Below are 25,213 nucleotides of genomic sequence, written 5' to 3' on the forward strand. Positions count from 1 at the left end.
TTATCTGAATGGTGGCCGATTAGGAAAAGGGGAGGTGCAACGAGACCTGGGTGTCATTATACACCAGTCATTGAAAGTGGGCATGCAGGTACAGCAGGCGGTGAAAAAGGCGAATGGTATGCTGGTATTTATAGCGAGAGGATTCGAGTACAGGAGCAGGCAGGTACTACTGCAGTTGTACAAGGCCTTGGTGAGACCACACCTGGAGTATTGTGTGCAGTTTTGGTCCCCTAATCTGAGGAAAGACATCCTTGCCATAGAGGGAGTACAAGGAAAGTTCACCAGATTGATTCCTGGAATGGCAGGAATATGAAGAAAGACTGGATGAACTGGGCTTGTACTCGTTGGAATTTAGAAGATTGAGGGGGGATCTGATTGAAACGTATAAGATCCTAAAGGGATTGGACAGGCTAGATGCAGGAAGATTGTTCCCGATGTTGGGGAAGTCCAGAACGAGGGGTCACAGTTTGAGGATAGAGGGGAAGCCTTTTAGGACCGAGATTAGGAAAAACTTCTTCACACAGAGAGTGGTGAATCTGTGGAATTCTCTGCCACAGGAAACAGTTGAGGCCAGTTCATTGGCTATATTTAAGAGGGAGTTAGATATGGCCCTTGTGGCTACGGGGGTCAGGGGGTATGGAGGGAAGGCTGGACGGGGTTCTGAGTTGGATGATCAGCCATGATCATAATAAATGGCGGTGCAGGCTCGAAGGGCCGAATGGCCTACTCCTGCACCTATTTTCTATGTTTCTATGTTTCTATGAACAAAATTATACCATTGAGCCCATCGAGTCCACTCTGCCATTCCATCATGGCCGATCCCAGATCCCAATCAACCCCATACGCCTGCCGTCACGCCATATCCTTTGTTGCTATGATCAATCAGGAATCTATCAACTTACTCATTAAATATACCCACGGACTTGGCCTCCACCGAAGTCTGTGGCAAAGCATTCCTCCAGATACTCTACTCTGTGGCTAAGAAAAATCCTTTCCTCTGTTCGAAAAGGTCGCCCCTCAATTCTGAGGCTGTGCCCCTTTTTCTAGATATCCTCTACCAAAGGAATCATCCTCTCTACAACTACCATATCAAGTCCTTTCAAGATTTGCTAAATTTCAGTGAGATCCTCCGGCGTACTTCTAAATTCCAGTGAGTCAAGACCGAAAACTGCCAAACGCTCTCATAGGTTAACCCCTTCGTTTTCGGAATAATCCTCGTCAAAGGTCTTGCTAAAGTCCATCTGTTGAACTTCAACTCTGCTTCCTTCATCAACAAACTTCGTTAAATCTTAAAACTGGATCCAATTTGAAGAGGACGATTTACGACACGAAACTATGCCTGATCAATCCTAGGCACTACAAATGCTGATCCTGTCCCTCACATTTACCTGTGGGACATTTAGCATGACAGAGGCAAAGCTTACAGACTCGTAATTCTTTCGTTTGTCTTTTCAGTCTTCTTTTAAACAAAAGGCACCAAAATTAACCAGTCTTCCTGTACATCACGTCCGGATTTTTAAACCTATTGATCTTTCTGTACAGGCTACGCAATCTGTTGCTTGTTACAGCAGTCTTCTTTATTTTATTGTATGAAAGTAAGTTCACAATTTTCCTGCAGAATTTCCCTATTTAAACAAGTTCTTGGGACGCGTGGACGTATTGTGAGTGTATACGCTGTATATGTAAGTGGAGAACTTTATATGTAAGACGGTGTATTAAATTAGCTATAGACTGTTGTGGACTTTAACCCACCGGTTACTTGCGTTTTCTGAACATGCACTTCAGAGGAGTGGTTTTGAAGTACCCACTCAACAGTTTTCTAACAGTTTGATTATAATCAATACATCAAACATAAAATATATATTAGTTTGTGCATTTTCGGCAGGTAATAGTTGATAACCTCCTCCTTTGTTGCAGAAAACCAGCTGGGTAAGTATTTTGCTATATCTTCCCATAACTTTTTTCCATTGTTCATCGCCATCAGATGTTTTATCTTTTAATTAGTTTGCTAGTAGGCTTTTTATGCATATTCTAACAACAATAACATGGTGCATCATCGCGTCGTTGTGTTCAGCATAACGCTTTACAGTAATAGTTCTTGATCTATCCATTTCCTGCACATTTGTATGCTACCACTCACCCGTATATCTTTTTAGTATGGATAAAAGGTCACGAGTCAAAACATCAACTGCCAATTTCCCGCCGTAGAGTCTGTTTGACTTACTGTTCTCCAGAATTTTATCTGCTGTGACAGAATGCTTCGTCAACTTGTGAACCGCGTTACGTCGTACTGTTTTACTGACAATACTGCTTGAGGCGACCATTGAAGGTCGCAGTTGGGGATGATTTAAAGCCATCAGACCACGTTACGTCAAAACGCTTTCAAATACAGGTAGAGTTATTGGCAACAACTTCGAAAGTGGATTTCCTAATCGAATTTGCTTTGACTTTGTCATGTATTTCATCTTAATTTATTGATACTTCTTAGGATATTAGGAACAGATAAGCGTCCTTGGGGGACTCAAGCTATATTTTTAAATAAACGAATATTATAAATAATAATTTAACGGATTATTTGATTGTGTGGTGAGGCGATAAAACATCATATTCCTAAATTGATTAGACTACCGTTTGTTTTTATGCATTATAATGATAAAACACCTTACGACTTTTTTTTTACAGAACTGAGGAGGCGTGATGAAAGAGGTGAGAAGGTATCCGCAAACAAAATGTCTTGAATGGTAACAAGAGAAACCAAAAATCGGACATTTATTTTTTTTAAATTTTGTAAACTTTCAAACATATATTTTATATGCTGTGCCTGCTGAAATCTAAACCGCAGTTTGCACTTTTTCTATGTTTCCATATTTTCTTTCTATGTTTCTATGTCCTTAACCTAACTCGTCAGTGTAATGATATAACAAAGCAAAAGCAAACGTGATAGATATAACCCTCTCATAGTAGTGCGGTACTGATCCATTATGTTTCAATAATTTAAATTCGGAGTTTGTTACTGCTGCCTTGTCCTAAAGTAAATTGGAAAGATGGGTACAAAGCATCCTCGGTAATTATTGATGAATGTCTTTTTTTTATCTCTTTGAGTAAAATTGAACTATCTTGCAGCAACCTTCCCGTTGCCATAATAAACAATGCCAAATCTGAAACAATCAAGGATGATGATTTGTGAGTGATATGAATCCTTATTATTTACATATAATAGTGACATGTAGATCAATTTAAAATGATTCTGATATGGTAGCAGAATGCAAGTTTGTAGGGCAGCTTCGGTTGATATCCAATTAACCAGTGAAAAGGTTATTTGGCGAGAGAAATGGATCTTTGAGTGATTAGTGCTCCATAGGAGGAAGTATTGTTTGAGGTATTTATGCTTCTGCTAAGAGAAGTCGATGGATTGGGAAAATGGATTAGTGATATGATGTGGGCTTGACATAATAACTGGACACTAGACACTAGACACTAGAATACTACAGCATGGTACAGGCCTTCGGCCCTCGATTTTGTGCAGACCCATATATTCCTTAAAATAAACGTACTAAACCCACACTACCCCGTAACCCTCCATTTTTTTCATCCGTGTACCTGCCCAAGAGGCTTTTAAATACTCCTAATGTTTTAGCTTCCACCACCATCCCTGGCAAGTCATTCCAGCAGCTATAACCCTCTGTGTAAAAGACTGACCCCTGATGTCTCCCCTAAACTTCCCTCCTTTAACTTTGTACATATGCCCTCTGGTGTTTGCTATTCGTGCCCTGGGAAACAAGTACTGGCGATCCACGATATCTACGCCTCTCATAAATTTGTAGACCTCTATCAAGTCCCCTCTGATCCTTCTACGCTTCAAAGGGAAAAGTCCCAGCTTTGCTAACCTTGCCTCATAAGACTTGTTTTCCAATCCAGGCAACATCCTGGTAAATTTCCTCTGCACCCTCTCCATAGATTCCACATTCTTCCTACAATGAGGTGACCAGAACTGAAAACAATACTCTAAGTCTGGTCTCACCAGGGATTTGTAGAGTTTAGACATGACCTGTATACCCTTGAAGTCAATCCCGCTATTAATGAAGCCGAGCATCCCATAGGCCTTCTTAACTATCCTATCAACCTGTACAGCGACCTTGAGGGATGAACGGATTTGAACACCAAGGTCCCTCTGTTCATCCACTCTCTTAAGTAACCGACAATTAACCCTGTACTCAGCCTTCTGGTTTGTCCTTCCAAAATGCATCACCTCACACTTATCCGGATCGAAATACATCTGCCAATTTTCTGCTCAACTGTGCATCCTGTCTATATCTTCTTGTAACCTTCAACAGCCTACAGCTCCATCCACAACCCCTCCAACCTTCGAGTCATCCGCAAACTTACTCACCCATCCTTCCTCCTCTTCATCCAGGTCATTTAGAAAAATCACAAAGAGCAAGGGTCTCAGGACAGATCCTCGCAGCATTGAGATATTGCAGTAGTGGAGATACACTATATCACCCGCACTGCAGTGTAAATAAATGCTAAAAGCCAGCGTCACCTGACGACAGCCAGAAACAGGCCAGTCTCTCGTTTCAGAATGATTCTGGCTAATAGGGAAAGTACATTGAAATAAACACAGATTGCTAATTCCATAAGCAACAAAAAATATACAAGCGATTCACCTTTGTCTCAGTTATGTACTAACGGGTCTAAATGCTCAACATACTAAAATTCAAAACCGAATTACAGTACGGATTTCTACTGTCGGGACGTTTCGTCTTTCTTTCTGTGTGCCAAAATTATTTAATATTAACAAGAAACAGATATTACTCGAACAACGATTCCTCGAGTGTCATCTTACAGCTAGAACATTTCTCCAACTATTTCACTTTTTTCTAAGCCTTCTGTATGTTGTTCTTGTGTTGTTTGTGTTAGGCGAAACTGTTGGAGCCTGTCATGTACAGTTTTGAACAGGATCGAAGAATTCAGCACTATGTTGTATAGGGAGAGCTGCCTCGTGGAGATTAGAGACGGAAGGGGTGTGGGCGATGAGGATCAAGAATACACACTGACTCGCAGACAAGACCAGAGACGAGGTGTGATGTCATTATCGACGGAATCTGGAAGAGACGAAGAAAATTGAAGTTCGCGGGGCCGGGGGGTGGGGGTGTTAGGAAGCAGGCAAGGTGTTGGCTACTGCACAGGATAGAAGTAAGTTGCAAACTGTTGTAAGTCAGTCAGCTCTATCAGGAGTATTAGCCTTCGTAGAATCCAAGACATCTTCAAGTAGCGGTGCCCAGGAAGGCCGCGTCCAGCATTAAGCACGCTCACCAATCAGGGCATCCCTTCTTCTCATTGTTACCGTCAGACAAGGAGTACAGAACTCTGAAGGCATTGCCTTGGTGAATCAGGAAAACTTTATTCCCCTCTGCCATCTATTTTGAAATGGACATCGAACCCATAAACATTAACTCACTGCTTTTTAAATGTACTTCTGTTTTTGCACTAATTTCACCTTAGCAAAAATATATGCCGGTGATATTAATCCTGGATATGGTTCTGACATATTTGTCCATCTGTCTATCTATCAATAGTCAGGTCGCATTTAGAGTACTGTCCACAGTTTGGGGTATCATGTCTTAGAAACGATATGTTGTCACTGGAGAAACTCACAAGGAGTGTCAAGAAAATGATTTCGGAAATGTAGGGGATAATATATGAACAGCGTTTCGCAGCTTAGTGCCTGTACTCGCTGGAATTTAGAGGAATGCGGCGGGATTTCATTGTTAAAAGATTGCGAAGTACGATCATTGAAACCTACCGAATGTTGAAACGACTAGATAAAGTGGATGTGGAGAGGATGTTTCCTCTAGTGGAGGTGTCAAGGCCTAGAGGGCACAGCTTCAAAATTAAGGGGCGACCTTTAGCACAACGTTAAAAAATGACTTGTTTTTTAGCCAGATAGTTGTAAATCTATGTAATGTTCTGCAAGAGACTGCGCAATTCCTTTTGTGTATTTAATGTGGAGGTTGTTCGTTTCCTGATCAATCAGGGCATCAAATGACAATGGAGAAGGCAGGTTTATGGGGTTGAATACGATCCGAGTTTAGCCATGATAGATTGGCAGAGAATACTCGATGGGCTGAATGGCCTAATTCTGCTCCCATCTCTTATGGTCTCATGGTCTATCTATCTATTTATCTATCTATTTATCTTTCTGTCAATCTATCTATCTATACACCATCTATCTGTCCACTTATCCTTCTATTTATAGTATTTTTTTTTCAACGAACGATGCTGTGAATCCTCGCATAATTGGAATGAAATAGGAAAGCGAGGCACCTGGAGGAAAGCCATGCGTTCACAGGGTGACCTACAAACTGACTGACGACATATTCTCTAATTAACTCTGCCTTCAAGGAGGAGGTACAGGAACCTGAAAACACACACATCGTTGCAGCACAGTTTCTTCCCCTCAGCCATTACATTTCTGAATGGTCAACGAATCTATGGGGACTCCCTTCGTATTGTTACCTCTCTTTTTGAACTACAGATTTAACTTTAACTTATTTTATACACACTTCTTATTGTAATTTGTCGTTTTTAATACCATTTATTGCATTGTAATGTTGTCTGAAAACTACAAATGTCACGTCATATACAGGTGATATCAAATTTTCTACTGATTCTCCTTACAAATGGCTCGGAATTGAGCTGCGAACTTCGAACCCCGAGCTGTAAGGATATCTTACTGAATGCTACGCTACTGCGACATACATTTTGGAACCACTCAGCCTGCGTATATTGAAACAAAAACAGAATTAACATTTAGGTCTCCAGTACATACTAATTTTATTCTTTGATCTGGATTATTGCTCAATTCGGATGCCTGGAAGGCGTTGACCATCATTGCCGAGGCCAAAACAAAAGAGAAAGACGTTTTCTAAGTGTTGAGTATACGGTAAAATATTAGCCACCAGTCTAGAATTCCGGTACACATATTCAGCTTGTTGGATATCTTTATTCAGGGAGCACCTCTTATTTTTCCAAGGAGAAACTTTTCATATCGTACCACCCAAGTTTAGAAGGTGCTTTTGCTGGCTTATCCAGAATGAACTATTTCATTTGAACGTGTTTTTTGTTGTTGTTGTTGTTGTTGTTGTTGTTGTTGTTGTTTTGTCGCCATCTATTTAAACAGGAAGTTTTTGTTTTGTCCTTTAATTCCAACATTTGTCTTCCATTAATCAAAAATTTTATGCGGCTGCAGATCCAGTTTCCAATTTGCTTTTGAATTATTTTTTTCTTGGACAAACAAATACTTTCAATTTCTTGATTTCCTGTATTGTTCTTCCATTCTCACCGAGTCTAACCTCCTAACGTTAAATACATCAGCTGTGTTTTTTATTTCATATTTTCCTTTCTGTTCTAATACATCATGTGAATAAAAAAATAGTATAGAGAGGAAATTAGACTTATTTGCAAGAATAAGCATTCGATTAGAATGACTGAAGATTTTTGGCAGCTGAAGATAAGTATTTTTAATTCTCTTTCCTCAATGTTAATTGAAGCACTGAAAAATTCCGGCATAATACTGTGACTAATTAGAATTTTTGTAACTTCAATAGATAGGTTATATATTAAAATGTTGTAGAATATTTGGTCTACGTGTGTTATACGCTACGAGTTATTTTAGTTATTTCTAGAATTCCGTTCTTTATTGACAGAGTATCAAATGTTTGAAAAACGGTCGAGTAAGCCAATCTTTAAAAAAAAACATCATTGTGTCTTCCGACTGAGTTAACATTATATCTTCGGCGCATTTTCCATTCAATTACCGATGAGAAAATAAGACTTCCGCAACCTCATGCGGAAGACCATCGACAGTTGTATACCACAATGAACAAGGATTTGCATCGCTCCTCGTCGGTTATTTTCATTTGGTGACACACATACACCAATCAGACGCTGGAATTGTACTGTTAATACTTAGGTATTTGGTATGAACAAGTAAAGCCGTGCTTTTCTAGTCCTTATTCTCCATGCTTGCATTATTTCCACATTGATTGCATTATTTCTAGATTCCTTCGAAATGATAAAAATTCGATAGTCAATGATGAAAGTACAACTAAATTAAAATTCAAGAGAAGATTCATTGAATCTTGTTTTTGTCTCGTCTTCCAAAGAGGTAAACACCATTTTGCCTTAATGTACGGATGACAATCGCTTAATATTCGTGAGGTTAACCAATACAATCAACGTACATTTTATAGTGCTTAGGACGTTATTAACTTACTGTCAATGCACACACAATACCGGAGCACAGACAGAACACATGGCGAAGTTTCTTCAGCGGTACTGATTTGATACTGAATTTTGCAGGCAGTGTATAAAGATTCTAAAAAGGAAAGAATGCAAACTATCTCATGGCAATTCATTACAGAAAAACAAAATGTTAAGTGAAGGTATAAAATTCGAATGGGCGACCAGTCTGCAAAGTTCTCCTCATGTGTGTGTATATATACATACTATATATATATATATGTGTGTGTGTGTGTGTGTGTGTGTGTGTGTGTGTGTGTGGTCCAACGGAAGGACATTAGGACCCATACAGCTTAGCACCAGTGTCATCCCAGAGCAATGTGTGATTAAGTGCCTTGCTCAACTACACAACACATGTTGCCTCGGCTGGGACTCGAACTCACAACCTTCAGGTCGCTATTCCAATGCCTTAACCACTTGGCCACGTGCCCACTCATGTGTATACTTAGCAACAAAGAAAACATGATCTATTAATATGTGCACATTGATGAAGTAGCTATCTCATGCCAAGAAGATAACCTGATTGCGAGCACCCATTAAATGCCACTGAAACAGAACGAAGATGTGGAAAATCTGGAGGGTAAGTGGGAGGTGGCGTGAGTCGCATCCATCAAAGGGAGTGCCTAGTTTTCATTCCTCCGTGTCACAAAATCATACAGAATTTTTTATCATGAAGTTAATTTCATCTTTATCCCAGATATCGTGTTGCAAACTTAAATCTATTCCTCTAGCCCCCCATTACATTTCGATGGTGGAAAAAAAAATAATTACACCTATTCTCCCAAATTAAGATAGGCTTTTCTGAACATGACGCATTTAACTTTGCAAGATTTTTTAACGTGGCACAACATTAATAGCAATATTTCATTTAACAGAACTAGGAAATAGTATCAAATTGTCAGGTGTATGAATGTGTCTGTATGGATTACTATACCAGGTAGCTAACAGCAATAATATCAAACGTTTGGCTTCTTTCCTTTAAAAAGTGACTACATTTTGATGATCGTGAAATTTGTGACCGCTAGGTCGAGATAGGGGAATACTTACCTTAGTGCCGCAAATATTACCATGCTTCCGTCACCAACAGTGAATGTCCACAACTTCCCAGTAAGTCTTTGGATTGGAGAGGAAACTGGATTTCCCGGTAGGAACCCACACAGTAAAGGGGGAACATAGAGACTCCTTAATGAATTGGAAGGAATTAAACTCCGATAGTTGACCTCTAGGCCTGTACAGTAAAGATAATCTCTATGCTATAATACCGCCCTGACATTTTACTCTCTGCTGCCAGTTGCTATTCGGACTGTGCTGGTTGTAGACGCAAACTGTGCCTTTCATTATATATTTCAATGTACAAGAGACAAATATAACTAATAATTAATCTTGTAGTGTGAGTGGAATGCATTTCCACAGAAGTAAAGCACCAACACCTGCCCTGGTCCAACCATGCTGATGTCACTACCAGGAAAACACACCAGCGCTTCCACTTCTTCAGACAGCTGAGGAAGGCTAACATGTCCACGTTAACCAGACCAATTCTTAGCGATGTGCAAGAGAACGCGTATTGCATGACGGCTTGTTATGGCAACTTTTCGGTATGTGACCACAATAATCTGCAGAGTTGTGGACGCAGCTCTGCACAATAAGTCTATTCTATGGACTCTGTCTACTTCTCGCTGCCTCAGTGAAGCAGTCGGAATATTCAAGACACCACTTACCCTGAACATGCTCTCTTTACAACTATTCCATACGGCAAATAATACAATAGCCGGAAAGTGCGTCGCACTAAGCCCACGGACAGCTACTAAAAAATAACACCGAGTAATTTACTTTTGCTGATCCACTCCACCTTTGACTCCCTGATGAACTCTGTCTTATAGACCTCCGGGTTTCTACTCTTGAAGTCGGAAATAGCTCCTTAACCTTGATGAAATTGAGTAAGAGGTTGATGTTGTTGCACCACCAGCCAGTTTTTCAATCCCCTTCCTACACGTTGTTTCATCACAGCCATTGAATCGGCCTACAACAGTCGTGTCTTCAGCACACGGGACGGATTTGATTCGTAGCTACTCATCACTTTACAATTAGATCTTTCCTCGTAGGATCAGCTCAGTGTCTAAAGAGCAGCGGAAGTACAGTTCTATATGGCAGCCAAAATGTTCGTTTCTCTGCCGTTACATACGACAGATGCTTTGTGGCCTAAAAGAGGATTTCACCAGCAGCTTCCGACAACAGAATTATAGCTACATTCGGTTTAATAAAGGTTAAATGCAGCAACATTTTACAGAAAATGTACTCAATTTTTGTCATGAGCAGCTTGCAAGAAACGAAATCACTACTGGTGTTGTTCCCTCAACTAATGACTTTTATTCCGTATATAGACAGGGAAAAGCAACTAAAGGATAAAGGTAATAAGCCTCAGGAAAACGTTGTTTTAATCCTGATATATGCGAATAAAATGTTTTGAAAATTATGCATTCTGCAGCATATATCCGATATTTCCCTCTATAAATGTTATTGATCTTGCAATGATATATTGAATATTTTTAGTAAAATAGATACTGCATTGTGTTTCATTCAATGTGATACCCTGTAAGCATTCACGACATATTTTCATCTGGTTTTAGCAATATATTATCACAAGTTCAATCATCCTATTAAAAGCTCTCCTCAATTTGTTACATTATTTTAATAAATACTTGGACACCCGTTTTACGTCAGGGAAATATTGTTTATTGATATCGTTGTGTATATATTCTGGATATCACTGTTTAGTTAGCCGTCAGCTGATTGCATTGAAATTAGAACCAAAGGGCTGTGCTGAATAGATTGACAGCTACGGATAAGGTGTAGCTCGAAGGTAGTCTCAGGAATCCCCTTTATGAGATTTGTTAAAGTAAAACTGTAATCCTCGTGTTTTTGGTGTAATTTCTATGCAAAAGAAACATGAACGGAGTGGAATATTGTGCATCACAATACTCTTGATTATCATTTTCTTATCATCAGAAAAAGCTGCATTATCTAAGATGCTTCAAATTTCAGGTGTATGCTATAAATAGCCAAACTTGATTTGGGGAGTAACATTGTGGTGAAAGCCTGAATTGATGTGTATTTCCACGGCTGAGGCGTAATGGATGTACTCAAGTAATATTCTTCTCTTCGAGTTGTTGAAAAAAATAGTACTATCATATGCAATTAGGTTAACTCGGCTCAACAGATTTGGATATGGACTGCAAATTCAGTACTCATGCTGATGAAGATAAAACCAGATACAAACCATTTACAAACCAGATGCTGTCCAAGTTGCATGCCATTTTGGACAATGTGTCCCATCCACTACATCATGTGCTTAGTGGGCACAGGAGTACATTCAGCCAGAGACTCATTCCACCGAGATGCAGCACAGAGCGTCATAGGAAGTCATCCCTGCCTGTGACCATCGAACTTTACAACTCCTCCCTTGGAGGGTCAGACACCCTGAGCCAACAGGCTGGTCCTGGACTATTTCCTGGCATAATTTACATATTACTATTTAACTATTTATGGTTTTATTGCTATTTATTATTTATGGTGCAACTGTAACGAAAATCAAGTTCCCCTGGGATCAATAAAGTATGACTATGACTGCGAATATGACCATGACTATGACCTTGAAACAATCTAGGTTCCAATTGAATGACGGTTTACATCGGCATATTTCGTGAATACAATGATTTTTGTTTTGAAAAATTGACAGAAATAGGCGACATTGACGTAACGGCAAGTACTTTTTTAACAGAAAATATGATAACTGACTTAGAGAAAGGTAAGTACTTTAAAAAATATACCCGAATAAATACTTAGAAATATATTGAAAGAATATGTGTATTTTTCCAGATTTTCTGATAGATGTGAATATTATGTAAATAAATCATTTTTCTCATTATTACTTAGCACAGGATAGAAAGCTGGAAAGCTACGGTGAGTCTTAAAAAAGACTATATATAGGGGCAGATGGTAGTGTTTCATTTAAACTTATCGTATATTGACAAAGTGGACGTGGAAAAGATGTTTCCTGCAGAGGGTCGTCTGGGATGGGAAGACAGAGACACGGGATACAAACATAAACAGACGAGCTTCTGCAGGTTCTGGAAATCCAGAGCAACACACGCAAAATAACTTAGGAACTCAACATGTCCGTCAGTATCTATGAATGGGAAGGGTCCTGCTGAAGAGCGTCTACCTGAAACCTCGACTGTTATTCAGTTCCATGGATGTTGTTTGACCCATTGAATTCCTTTATCATTTTGTGTTTGTTGTTGAGAATGCCAAGGTGCCCATTCAGAACAGAGAAGCAGAGGAATTCCTTTATCCAGAGTGTGCTAAATCTGTGGAATTCATTGCCACAGACGAATGTGGAGGCAAATTAATTTAGTATATTTAAATCAGATAATTAAAGCCGTCAAAGATTACAGGTAGTATGCAGGCGAATGGTGTTGAGAAGTATAGCATTCAGCCAAGATGGTGGAGCAGAATTACCTGAATTACCTAAATTTTCTCATGTGAATTTCGGTCATACGACTCATGTTCCTAAGGGTTATCATTAGGAACCTGTAATTGTGTTCGTTCGTACCTGGGTATTCACTTAATACTTTGTGCTTGCCTGGTCTATTACTTCTATTAAAGCTTACAAATTATACTAATTGTATTAAAAAGCGAAATATTAGAAGAGTTAGGGTATTGCTAGAACCATACCTCATCGTACTGACTGCAATTATTGTGCTTGAACGAGAGAAAAGAACTTCTCAAATCGCATGTAACGTCGAGGTACAACAATCCACAGAAGAATATTTGTTAAAGTAAATATTCGATGTTGCATATTCACTTGGATAGTTGAGTATTTTCATTTCGTAATTAGAAACGGAAGCAAGCACATCAGGGCATCAAGCTCAATGGAGAGAGTGAATACGGAAACGGGCTCTTGAGGCCTCCCACTCCGTGCCGACCATGAAACAAAAATCCCAGATTGATGGAAAATTCTTCTCTCTCTATGTTCATCACGTGCTCCCCGATTCTGCAATGTTTCATAATCCTGGCAATTTAATCTGATTTTGTGAGAGAGCATCGCAAAACCCATTGGAATTTCATACGATTAATGTACGAACGTGTCAGGTTTAACCTCTGCAGCGACGTGGTAGCATCCGCACCTTAGCACCATGTTGCCGTCATGAGCTAAAAAATACAAGACGTGTTTCTCTCAGCACGCTATATTTCTAACTAGAAGAATATTTTTGTTATACAGATTTAATAAAATGAGTTATGCGTTACATATCACCATATTCTCTCACATGAAACTAGAAACTGGGCATCGAAGGGATTTGTCTTGTTTATTCAAATTTCATTTGGTACCTCGTTGATGGCAATGAATTAATCAAGAATGAGTTATATTTAATGGAACTAAAGCCCCCAAGAGAGATATAACAACTTTTTAAAGCGCGTTTGTAATCAGATATTTTGGATTGGAGCGTTGACTTACAAAAAATAAAAATCGCTGGATTGAAATTTACCTAGTGGCATATCCGGCCGTTTCAAATGGTCTTTTGTTTGTTCCCAATGGGTTTCTACTCAATTCCGCTAATCATAATTGGCCACGTCAGTCGTTATAACAGTTCAAACACGCCCGACATTTAATTTTAATATAAAATTCTATATACAGCAGCTGGTTTGATCACACTCACTGCAAATATTTAACATTTTCAGGTGAACATTTGGTCGCAATAAGAGAAGTTAACAGAATGGAAATAATTTTCGTCTCCCGATTTTGTAGCTGAGCTTACTTTTTGCACCTTTGCAATTCTCCTAGTTATTTACTTCACTGGCAATTATCAAGCAAAGCAATTTATAATCATGTCTCTTATCAGAACTTCAAAATATTCGAGAAATGACAAATCAATAGACATTTTGAATCCCTTTACGCTGATGTACTACATAAGATATTAAGAACGCTGACTTGCCCTTGGCGTTTGCATTCTGATTATGATAACATGTAAACGACCGCTATATTCATCTGTACGGAAGTGTCCGAGTCTCATACAAAAATAAAGCATATAACTGTCTGCTTGGTGCTGACGATACTTTCAAGATAGCACAGAATACGGAGAAAGGATATAATTTATGCAGTATAATTTATTGAAATCGATTCAAAATACAGGTGACCTGAAATCCACTCTGAGAGCAGCATTGACTGGTGTCACCTTGTCAATAAAAAAATAAACAGAAAATACTTCTCTCGGTGCACCCGCTTTTCTTTGTCTCATTGTATACCAAAAAAACATCCAGAAGCCATAAAATTGATTTCACTGTTCATTGCCTCTTAAAATACATCTTCTTCAGTATGGAAATTATACTATGCTGCATACTTTCTCCTGAAAACAAAGTACCTTGGAGCAAAGTCGCATCTTTAAAATTACCAGCATGTTATTCAAGTGTCATTATTACAAACACAATGGTGATTATTCCGTGCATTTTATCCTGCTTACTTCTGCTTTAGACATTACCTTCAATGCCTTATGGTTTTCCCGTCGTATTACTCTCGTACATTCATTAACATGTAAAATTTACAAAGAACTATTTTGCTTTACCAGAAAAACAATTGCTTGATAAAGACAACGGTAAATAATTCACCATCACTATTGATATCAAATGGCGTGCAATCTTCAGCAATAAAGTTTGGATCCAGGCTGCAATTATGTGGAATTCATTTTCTTGGCCAAGAACAAAAGCGAAAGAGAAAGGACTTACTATTCACAACACGCTGGAGGAACTCAGCAGGTGGGGCAGCATCCGTGGAAACAACCAGTCAACGTTTCGGGCCGGAACCCTTCGTCAGGACTGAAGAGGGAAGGGGCAGAGGCATAGGGCTTGTGCGTGAGAGGGCGTGGGTCAAGCGTTTTTCAGTAAGTTATTCTTTGGGGTTTTTTCTTCGCTTGACGATGTGTGCGAAGAGTAAAGGTTTCAGGTCGTATATTGTATACATTTTCTGATATGAGGTATGAGACGTGAATTAGCGAAGATAGACTGGCAAATGACACTAAAAGGATTGACGGTGGATATTCAATGGCAAGCATTTAAAGGTTGCATGTATGAACTGCAACAAATGTTCATCCCTGTTTGGCAAAAGAATAAATCAAGGAAGGTAGTGCACCCGTGGCTGACAAGAGAAATTAGGGATAGTATCAATTCCAAAGAAGCAGCATACAAATTAGCCAGAGAAAGTGGCTCACCTGAGGACTGGGAGAAATTCAGAGTTCAGCTGAGGAGGACAAAGGGCTTAATTAGGAAGGGGAAAAAAGATTATGAGAGAAAACTGGCAGGAAACATAAAAACAGACTGTAAAAGCTTTTATAGATATGTAAAAAGGAAAAGACTGGTAAAGACAAATGTGGGTCCCCTGCAGGCAGAAACAGGTGAGTTGATTATGGGGAGCAAGGACATGGCAGACCAATTGAATAATTACTTTGGTTCTGTCTTCACTAAGGAGGACATAAATAATCTTCCAGAAATAGTAGGGGACAGAGGGTCCAGTGACATGGAGGAACTGAGAGAAATACATGTTAGTAGCGAAGTGGTGTTAGGTAAATTGAAGGGATTGAAGGCAGATAAATCCCCAGGGCCAGATGGTCTGCATCCCACGGTGCTTAAGGAAGTAGCCCAAGAAATAGTGGATGCCTTAGTGATAATTTTTCAAAACTCGTTAGATTCTGGACTAGTTCCTGAGGATTGGAGGGTGGCTAATGTAACTCCACTTTTTAAAAAAGGAGGGAGAGAGAAACCGGGGAATTATAGACCGGTTAGCCTAACGTCGGTGGTGGGGAAACTGCTGGAGTCAGTTATCAAGGATGTGATAACAGCACATTTGGAAAGCGGTGAAATGATCGGACAAAGTCAGCATGGATTTGTGAAAGGAAAATCATGTCTGACGAATCTCATAGAATTTTTTGAGGATGTAACTAGTAGAGTGGATAGGGGAGAACCAGTGGATGTGGTATATTTGGATTTTCAGAAGGCTTTTGACAAGGTCCCACGCAGGAGATTAGTGTGCAAACTTAAAGCACACGGTATTGGGGGTAAGGTATTGGTGTGGGTGGAGAGTTGGTTAGCAGACAGGAAGCAAAGAGTGGGAATAAACGGGACCTTTTCAGAATGGCAGGCGGTGACTAGTGGGGTACCGCAAGGCTCAGTGCTGGGACCCCAGTTGTTTACAATATATATTAATGACTTGGATGAGGGAATTAAATGCAGCATCTCCAAGTTTGCGGATGACACGAAGCTGGGTGGCAGTGTTAGCTGTGAGGAGGATGCTAAGAGGACGCAGGGTGACTTGGATAGGTTGGGTGAGGGGCAAATTCATGGCAGATGCAATTTAATCTGGATAAATGTGAAGTTATCCACTTTGGTGACAAAAATAGGAAAGCAGATTATTATCTGAATGGTGGCCGATTAGGAAAAGGGGAGGTGCAACGTGACCTGGGTGTCATTATACACCAGTCATTGAAAGTAGGCATGCAGGTACAGCAGGCGGTGAAAAAGGCGAATGGTATGCTGGCATTTATAGCGAGAGGATTTGAGTACAGGAGCAGGGAGGTACTACTGCAGTTGTACAAGGCCTTGGTGACACCGCACCTGGAGAATTGTGTGCAGTTTTGGTCCCCTAATCTGAGGAAAGACATCCTTGCCATAGAGGGAGTACAGAGAAGGTTCACCAGATTGATTCCTGGGATGGCAGGACTTTCATATGAAGAAAGAATGGATGAACTGAGCTTGTACTCGTTGGAATTTAGAAGATTGAGGGGGGATCTGATTGAAACGTATAAGATCCTAAAGGGATTAGACAGGCTAGATGCAGGAAGATTGTTCCCGATGTTGGGGAAGTCCAGAACGAGGGGTCACAGTTTGAGGATAGAGGGGAAGCCTTTTAGGACCGAGATTAGGAAAAACTTCTTCACACAGAGAGTGGTGAATCTGTGGAATTCTCTGCCACAGGAAACAGTTGAGGCCAGTTCATTGGCTATATTTAAGAGGGAGCTAGATATGGCCCCTTGTGGCTACGGGGGTCAGGGGGTATGGAGGGAAGGCTGGGGCGGGGTTCTGAGTTGGATGATCAGCCATGATCATAATAAATGGCGGTGCAGGCTCGAAGGGCCGAATGGCCTACTCCTGCACCTATTTTCTATGTTTCTATGTTTCTATGATATAATTGAACCATTGAGCCATTAATCCATAAAGCTTCAATGTTTATTCATTTCACTAAGCACTGGCCTCCATTCTGAGAGGCAGCGTACAAACACCGAGAAATGCACTTAAATATTTGTATTGTTTGCCTTTTGTTTTGAATGTTTCATCAAAATTTCACTAACTGTTTAACTCTCCAAGAGTCTTGCTTGGACAGTCTAGTATTAAAGATTTTTTTGTTTATCCTTCTACTGCATAGTCTACTGGATAATAGGCAACGCTAATGCAAGCACTCTTTGGTCCAACTTTCATCAAGATATTGGTTTGGACATCTTTCAAAAAGTTGAATTCTGGAATTGAGATGAGACTTTTCACCCTTAGAAGCAAGTACAGTTTGACTGAATAGTGTATCAATTTTACCGATAAAAATAAAAACCATTCCAATGATTAGAGTAGCAATCATTCAATCGAAAATGGTTGTGACAAATCATGATCATCATTCATTAAAGTATAATTTATCAGTTTATTCCCAATAGTTTGCAATTGAAAATGAGCAATGTGTACCTGAAGACCCCGACACCTGACACATAATATACATGCATACATACATATATAAACAACGATACCAGACATTATCCCGACTTAAAGAGAAAAAATTCTGATAAATGTTATCAACTTTCTCTGCCATTTAAATTTCACTCAGGTCCTAAAACAGAATTTGCCCTCGCCCATTACATAGCATTCCGTAGAAATAATCTCTGCAGAAATCAACAAGTTATCTCCGACTATGCCCTTGACATTCAAAGCCGCCCTTAGAACACTAACATTAAAGCAAAATTCGTTTTGCTCACGTTAATTGTCTACTGCTACAATTCATAGAAAATATAATGCAGTTTCTCGAATGCACTTCCTTAATTCACCACCTTGAATCTAAAAGATACCAGCTACATCGGAACACTCGACCTTCAGAAGGTTCGACAGATTGATCGTCGTCATCATCGGGCTACACATCGGGCTATATATATATACACTAGCAAAAGCACTCCAATGACAGAGTCGTTTCCATAAACTTAAGAAAATTCGGCGTCTTTGTTGTGTAACCCTAAGGTTCGGCTAGCGGCTTAATCTAGGGGTAAACAGCCTCCGGCCCGGCCCAACTTGAGAAATCATGTTTGGGTGGAAATGTTGCCCTGTTACAAATCAGTAACACGAAATAACAAACAGTACACAATTTGCAATTAAACGATCCAGGACGAAGGAGATGTCCTCTTTTTTAAAGAAAGGGACATCTCTTCCTCCACCATCAACTCTGCTCTCAAACGCATCTCCCCCATTTCACGCACATCTGCTCTCACTCCATCCTCCCGATATCCCACTAGGAATAGGGTTCCTCTTGTCTTTACCTACCATGCCACCAACCTCCAGGCCCAACATATAATTCTCCGTAATTTCCGCCACCTCCAACGAGATCCCACCACTAAGCACATCTTTCTCTCCCCGCCCCCTCTGCTTTCCGCAAGGATCGCTCCCTACGCGACTTCCTTGTCAATTCGTCCCCTCCCCCATCCCTCCCCACCGATATCCCTCCTGGCAATTATCCTTGTAAGCAGAACAAGAGCTACACATGCCCTAACACTTCCTCCCTTACTACCATTCTGGGCCCCAGACTGTCCTTCCAGGTGAGGCGACATTTCGCCTGTGAGTCGGCTGGGGTGATATACTGCGTCCGGTGCTCCCAAAGTCGCCTTCTATATGTTGGCGAGACCCGACGCAGACTGGGAGACCGCTTTGCTGAACACCTACGCTCTGCCCGCCAGAGAAAGCAAGATCTCCCAGTGGCCACACATTTTAATTCCACGTCCCATTCCCATTCAGATCTGTCTATCCACGGCCTCCTCTACTGTAAAGATGAAGCCACACTCAGGTTGGAGGAAAAACACCTGATATTCCGTCTGTGTAGCCTCCAAGCTGATGGCATGAACATTGATTTCTCTAACTTCCGCTAATACCCCACCTCCCCCTCGTACCCCATCAGTTATTTATTTATATACACAGATTATTTTTCTTTCTCTCCTTTTTCTCCCTCTGTCCCTCTCACTATACCCCTTGCCCATCCTCTGGGCTTCCCCCACTCTCCCTTTTCCTTCTCCGTAGGCCTCCTGTCCTGATCCTGTCATATCCCTTTTGCCAATCAACTGTCCAACTCTTGACTCCATCCCTCCCCCTCCTGTCTTCTCCTATCATTTCGGATCTCCCCCTCCCTCTCCGACTTTCAAATCTCTTACTAGCTCTTCTTTCAGTTAGTCCTGACGAAGGGTCTCGGCCCGAAACATCGTCTGTACCTCTTCTTAGAGATGCTGCCTGGCCTGCTGCGTTCACCAGCAACTTTTATGTGTGTTTCTTGAAATTCCAGCATCTGCAAATTTCCTCGTGTTTAAGATTTATAATTCTTAATTTGACTGTATGAATTATTATGAGCACATGTTTAAATTTCCATTAGGAATAAAGGTGATACAGTAAATATAGGGAGGAGGAAGCCATTTTCATCTTTTCACAAAACTGATTTGACGTTGTGTTTACATGGGAAATGTCTAGCCATTTCTTCATCATTAATTGATACATCTAATGTTCCTTAAAATTTCAGATATACAAATCTTATCATTGAAGCATCAAGACCAAGGTGAATAGACAATAGACAATAGACAATAAGTGCAGGATTAGGCCATTCGGCCCTTCGAGCCAGCACCGCCATTCCCTGTGATCATGGCTGATCATCCACAATCAGTACTCCGTTACTGCCTTCTCTCCATATCCCCTGACTTCGCTAACATTAAGAGCTCTATCTAACTCTTTCTTGAAAGCATCCAGAGAATTTCCTCCACTGCCTTCTGAGGCAGAGCATTCCACATATCCACAACTCTCTGGGTGAAAACGTTTTTCCCCAACTCCGTTCTAAACGGCCTACCCCTTATTCTCAAATTGTGGCCTGTGGTTCTGGACTCCCCCAACATCGGGAACATGTTTCCTGCCTCTAGCGTGTCCAGTCCCTTAATAATCGTACGTGTTTCAATCAGATCCCCTCTCATGCTTCTACATTCCAGTGTGTACAAGCCCAGTCGCTGCAATGCTATGACAGCCGCGGCATCCCGGGAATTAACCTCGTGAACCTCCGTTGCACTCCCTCAATAGCAAGAATGTCCTTCCTCAAATTTGGAGACCGAAACTGCACACAATACTCCAGGTGTGGTCTCACCAGGGACCTGTACAACTGCCGAAGGACCTCTTTGCTCCTATACTCAACTCCCCTTGTTATGAAGGCCAACATGCCATTAGCTTTCTTTATTGCCTGCTGTACCTGCATGCTTACTTTCAGTAACTAATGAACAAGGACACCAAGATCTCGTTGTACATCCCCTTTTCCTAAATTGACACCATTCAAATAGTAATCTGCCTTACTGTTCTTGCCACCAAAGTGGATAAACTCACGTTTATCCACATTAAACTGCATTTGCCCACTCACCCAACCCGTCCAAGTCAACCTGCATTATCTCAACATCCTTCGCACGTTTCACACTGCCACCCAACTTTGTGTCATCTGCAAATTTGCTAATGTTACTTTTAATCCCTTCATCTAAATAATTAATTTGTATAGGCGGATATGCTTTAAATTTCTGGTATTTAATTTGTTAGTTTACATAGATTGATAGAAACATACTTTCAGTCAGTTCTGTAAATACAGTGACCAAAAGAAAATCAGCTTTTGCCACAGCGGTAAGCGTTCGTGGATAATTTGTCCATTTCTTGCGTATGTTGCTCCTAATATCTTGGAAGTATTTGAATATATTAATCACAGTCGCTGGTATTTGTTTTCCAGTTGACAAATAGAAACATATGCTCTATAAATGTTTACTCATATATTTTATATTTAGAAAACAGACTGATAAGCAAAATTTCAGGTACTTAGCAATAATATTGAATTCGATCGTGAATGCTGCATATTGTATCCAATGAAAAGATGTGACAGGAGTCTATATTTGCTGTTATAAGCTCTGGAATATTTCAACTCGGTCACAATGATATATAATTTCACTTCCGATTGGAACATTCGAAAGACAAACTACAACTAGTGCATTAAAGACTATTATTTATTGATTATATTCGAAAAGTAACTGGCAAATATGCAGAACGGCCTGATGCATTGAGCGGATAATTTGTTTTTCTGGAATTCATCCTAAACGTTTACAATAAAGGCGAGAACGTACATTAACATGGTAAAAATGTTATATAAATTTGAATGTGTTTTCAATCGTTCAACGTAGATCAGTGTTGGTATTGTTCAAACACTTCAGCTTTTCTCATTTAACTAACACTTCGAAAAAAAAACTGAATCGTTAATATTTCCTATTTTCAATATAGTAACAGGAAGGTTTATTAGTTGAGTGTCATATTGGATTTGTTCACATGAAGAGACTATTCACTTTCTATATCTAGTTCATGTTTAAATTTAGTTTTTATTCCATCATTCATGTATACCCATGAATACAGTCAAGTTATGCTACAATTTAGGAATTTCCTAATTCTCTATTCTTTGTAGGTTTTGTTCCCTCTCAAATCATATATGCCTACCTAGAAAAGTTCCTTCGTTTCTCGCTATCAAGTTTGCTATTTTGACATTGTGTATATTGTCCCCATTTTTCATTGTATTTTTTTTCTCCGATACAGCAATCTGGAAAAGGGAGAACTAGGCATATTGCAATGTCCATTTATGCAATAACAATCTTGGTTACTGTTGCGCCATGGAAAATTGCAGCTTATGATAAATGACAACTTGGTATAACAACTCAAACACGAGGAAATCTGCCGCTGCCGGAAATTCAAGCAGTACACCCACACAAATTGCTGGTAGAACGCAGCAGGCCAGACAGCATCCATACGAAGAAGCACAGTCGACGTTTTGGGCCGCGGCCATTCGTCAGGACTAACTGAAAGAAGAGATACTAAGAGATTTGAAAGTGGGAGGGGGAGGGGGAGATCCGAAATGATAGGAGAAGACAGGAGGGGGGAGGGATAGAACTAAGAGCTGGAAAGCTGATTGGCAAAAGGGATACAAGGCTGGAGAAGGGAGAGGATCATGGGACGGGAGGCGAAGGGAGAATGAAAGGGGGAGGGGAGGGCCAGAAGAAGATGGAGAGTAGGCAAGGAGTTATAGTGAGCGGAACAGAGAGAGAGAAAAGAGAAATTGAAAACAAAGGAAAACATAAATAAACAAACAAATAGATAGATAGATAGATAGATAAGGGATGGGATAAGAATAGGAGGAGGGGCATCAACGGAAGTTAGAGATTCAATGTTCATGCCATCAGGTTTGAGACTACCCAGACAGAATATAAGGTGATGTTCCTCCAACCTGTGTATGGCTTCATCTTGGTAGTAGAGGAGGCCGTGGGTAGACATACCAGAATGAGAATAGGACGTGGAATTAAAATGAGTGGCCACTGGGAGATCCAGAAAGCAGGATCTCCCAGTGGCCACACATTTTAATTACATGGCCCATTCCCATTCTGATATGCCTATCCATGGCCTCCTCTGCTGTCAAAATGAAGCCACACTCAGGTAGGAAGAACAACAACTTATATTCCGTCAGAGTAGCCTTTAACCTGATGGCATGAGCATTGACTTCTCCAACTACCGTTAGTGCCCCTCCTGTTCTTACCCCATCCCTTATTTATTTATTCATTTATTCTTCTTTATCTTTTCCTTTTCTCTCTCTCTGTTCCTCTCACAATAATTTCTCGCATGCTGTCCATCTTCTTCTGGCGCTCCCTTCCCCATTTCTTTCTCCCTACCCCCCCCCCGTCCCATGATCCTCTCCCTCCTCCAGCCTTGTATCCCTTTTGCCAATCAACTTTCCAGCTCTTAGCTCTATTCCCCCCACCCCACTCCTGTTTTCTCCTATCATTTCGGATCTTCCCCTCCCCCTCCGACTTTCAAATATCTTACTATCTCTTCTTTCAGTTAGTCCTGACGAAGGGTCTCGGCCCAAAACGTCGACCATGCTTCTTCTTCTGGATACTGTCTGGCCTGCTGCGTTCCACCAGCATTTTGCGTGCGTTGCTTGGTACAACAACTGCTGCTTATTTATAGCCAATAACAACTTCCCCGGTCCCAGTATCAACGAATATTATGTGGTCATAAAAAAAAAGTTATTCTTGTTATATGCACGGAGCAAGACCAACAAATGAGTTTGTTTCATTGAAAACTACCTTCACATCAGGATTGCCGGGCATCACGGCAGATCTTTTCTTTCTTTTTTGTTCTTCTTTTTCTTTTACTCTTGCCATTTTACTTTTTGGCTTGCCATAATTCCTTTTTATCTTGCCATTTTAAACCCGTAAAGCTAAATCGTTTGTCCTCCGGCATAGCATAGCCATGAGTTCATTCCTGTATTATTGCTATGTGTTTGATATAGTGTTTATCGGCAAGTGTAATGGCTGAGAGAACGATTGAAGTTCAACATCTCCTCAACATGGCTAACTCGGCAAAAAGTAATAACAGATCATCAGCTATTAGTAATAGATTGTATTTTGTTGGACCGTTTCTACTCAATGGATTTCAGCAGGTTCAAAATATCCCGAGAAGGCTGGATCAGCATCCAGAACTCGAGGTTCCAATTGGTTTCAACGACATAGATAGAAAAAGGGAGGAAGTGCTGAAAAAAGAAAACAGGGAGTTATAAAGGAATTTGAGAAGCAGGACCTCAACGGTATCACTCGCGGGATTCCTGCCAGTGCCACGTGACAGATAGGATAGAAATAGTATGGAATGTAAAATAAATGTATGGCTGAAGAATTAGAGCAAGGGGGCATGGATTCGGGTTTTTGAATGTTTGGGACATATTCGTGGCAGGTATGATTTGTAAAAAAGCGATGTGTTGCACTGCAATCCGAGGGAGACCTATGTTTCCGTGGGCAGGTTTACCACAATTGTTCGGATTGGCTCAAACTATTCTGGCAGGCGGATGGGCATCAGTGTGATGCAGCGGAGGCTAAGGCAGCAGATTTACAAGTAGATGATGGATGTAGCATGAATGTAAGGAAGAACAAGCCGATGTTTGGGTACAAACGCAGAACGAGCAAAGAGTGAAATTGTACCACAGAGGCAAAATAAATAAGGGCATGTAGCACTGAAGGCGCTGTATTTAAAAGCACGTAGCATTTGGAATAAGATAGACGAACTGGTGACACAGTTAGAGACGGTCAGTATGCTTTTGTGGCCATTACTGAGTCGTGTGTGAAAGAAGCTCGTAGTTGAGAAATTAACATCAATGTGGCTCTGTTGGAAAGAGGTGGAACTATATATTTAGTAAAAGACATAGGGTCATAGAACGCCGAATATTTGTGGGTGAAGTTAAGCAAATGCCAAGGTAAAAAACAAAGAAACACCGTTGCGAGAATCATATATAGTCTTCCAAGTAGTAGCCAAGATGTGGGGTTGAGGTTGTAAAGGGAGCTGGAAAGCGCAAAGGTATAAGGGTAATGTCACAATTATAACGAGGGACTTCAATATACAAAGGGAAAATCAGGTTGCTGTCGGATCTTAGGGGAGGGAATTTGTTGAATGCCAAGGAAATGGCTTTTAAGATCAGCTTGTGCTCGAATCTATGAGTGTAAAGCTATCATAGACTGGTTGTTGGGTAATA

Source organism: Mobula birostris, chromosome 5, assembly GCF_030028105.1.
Source record: "Mobula birostris isolate sMobBir1 chromosome 5, sMobBir1.hap1, whole genome shotgun sequence".
NCBI lineage: Eukaryota > Metazoa > Chordata > Chondrichthyes > Myliobatiformes > Myliobatidae > Mobula > Mobula birostris.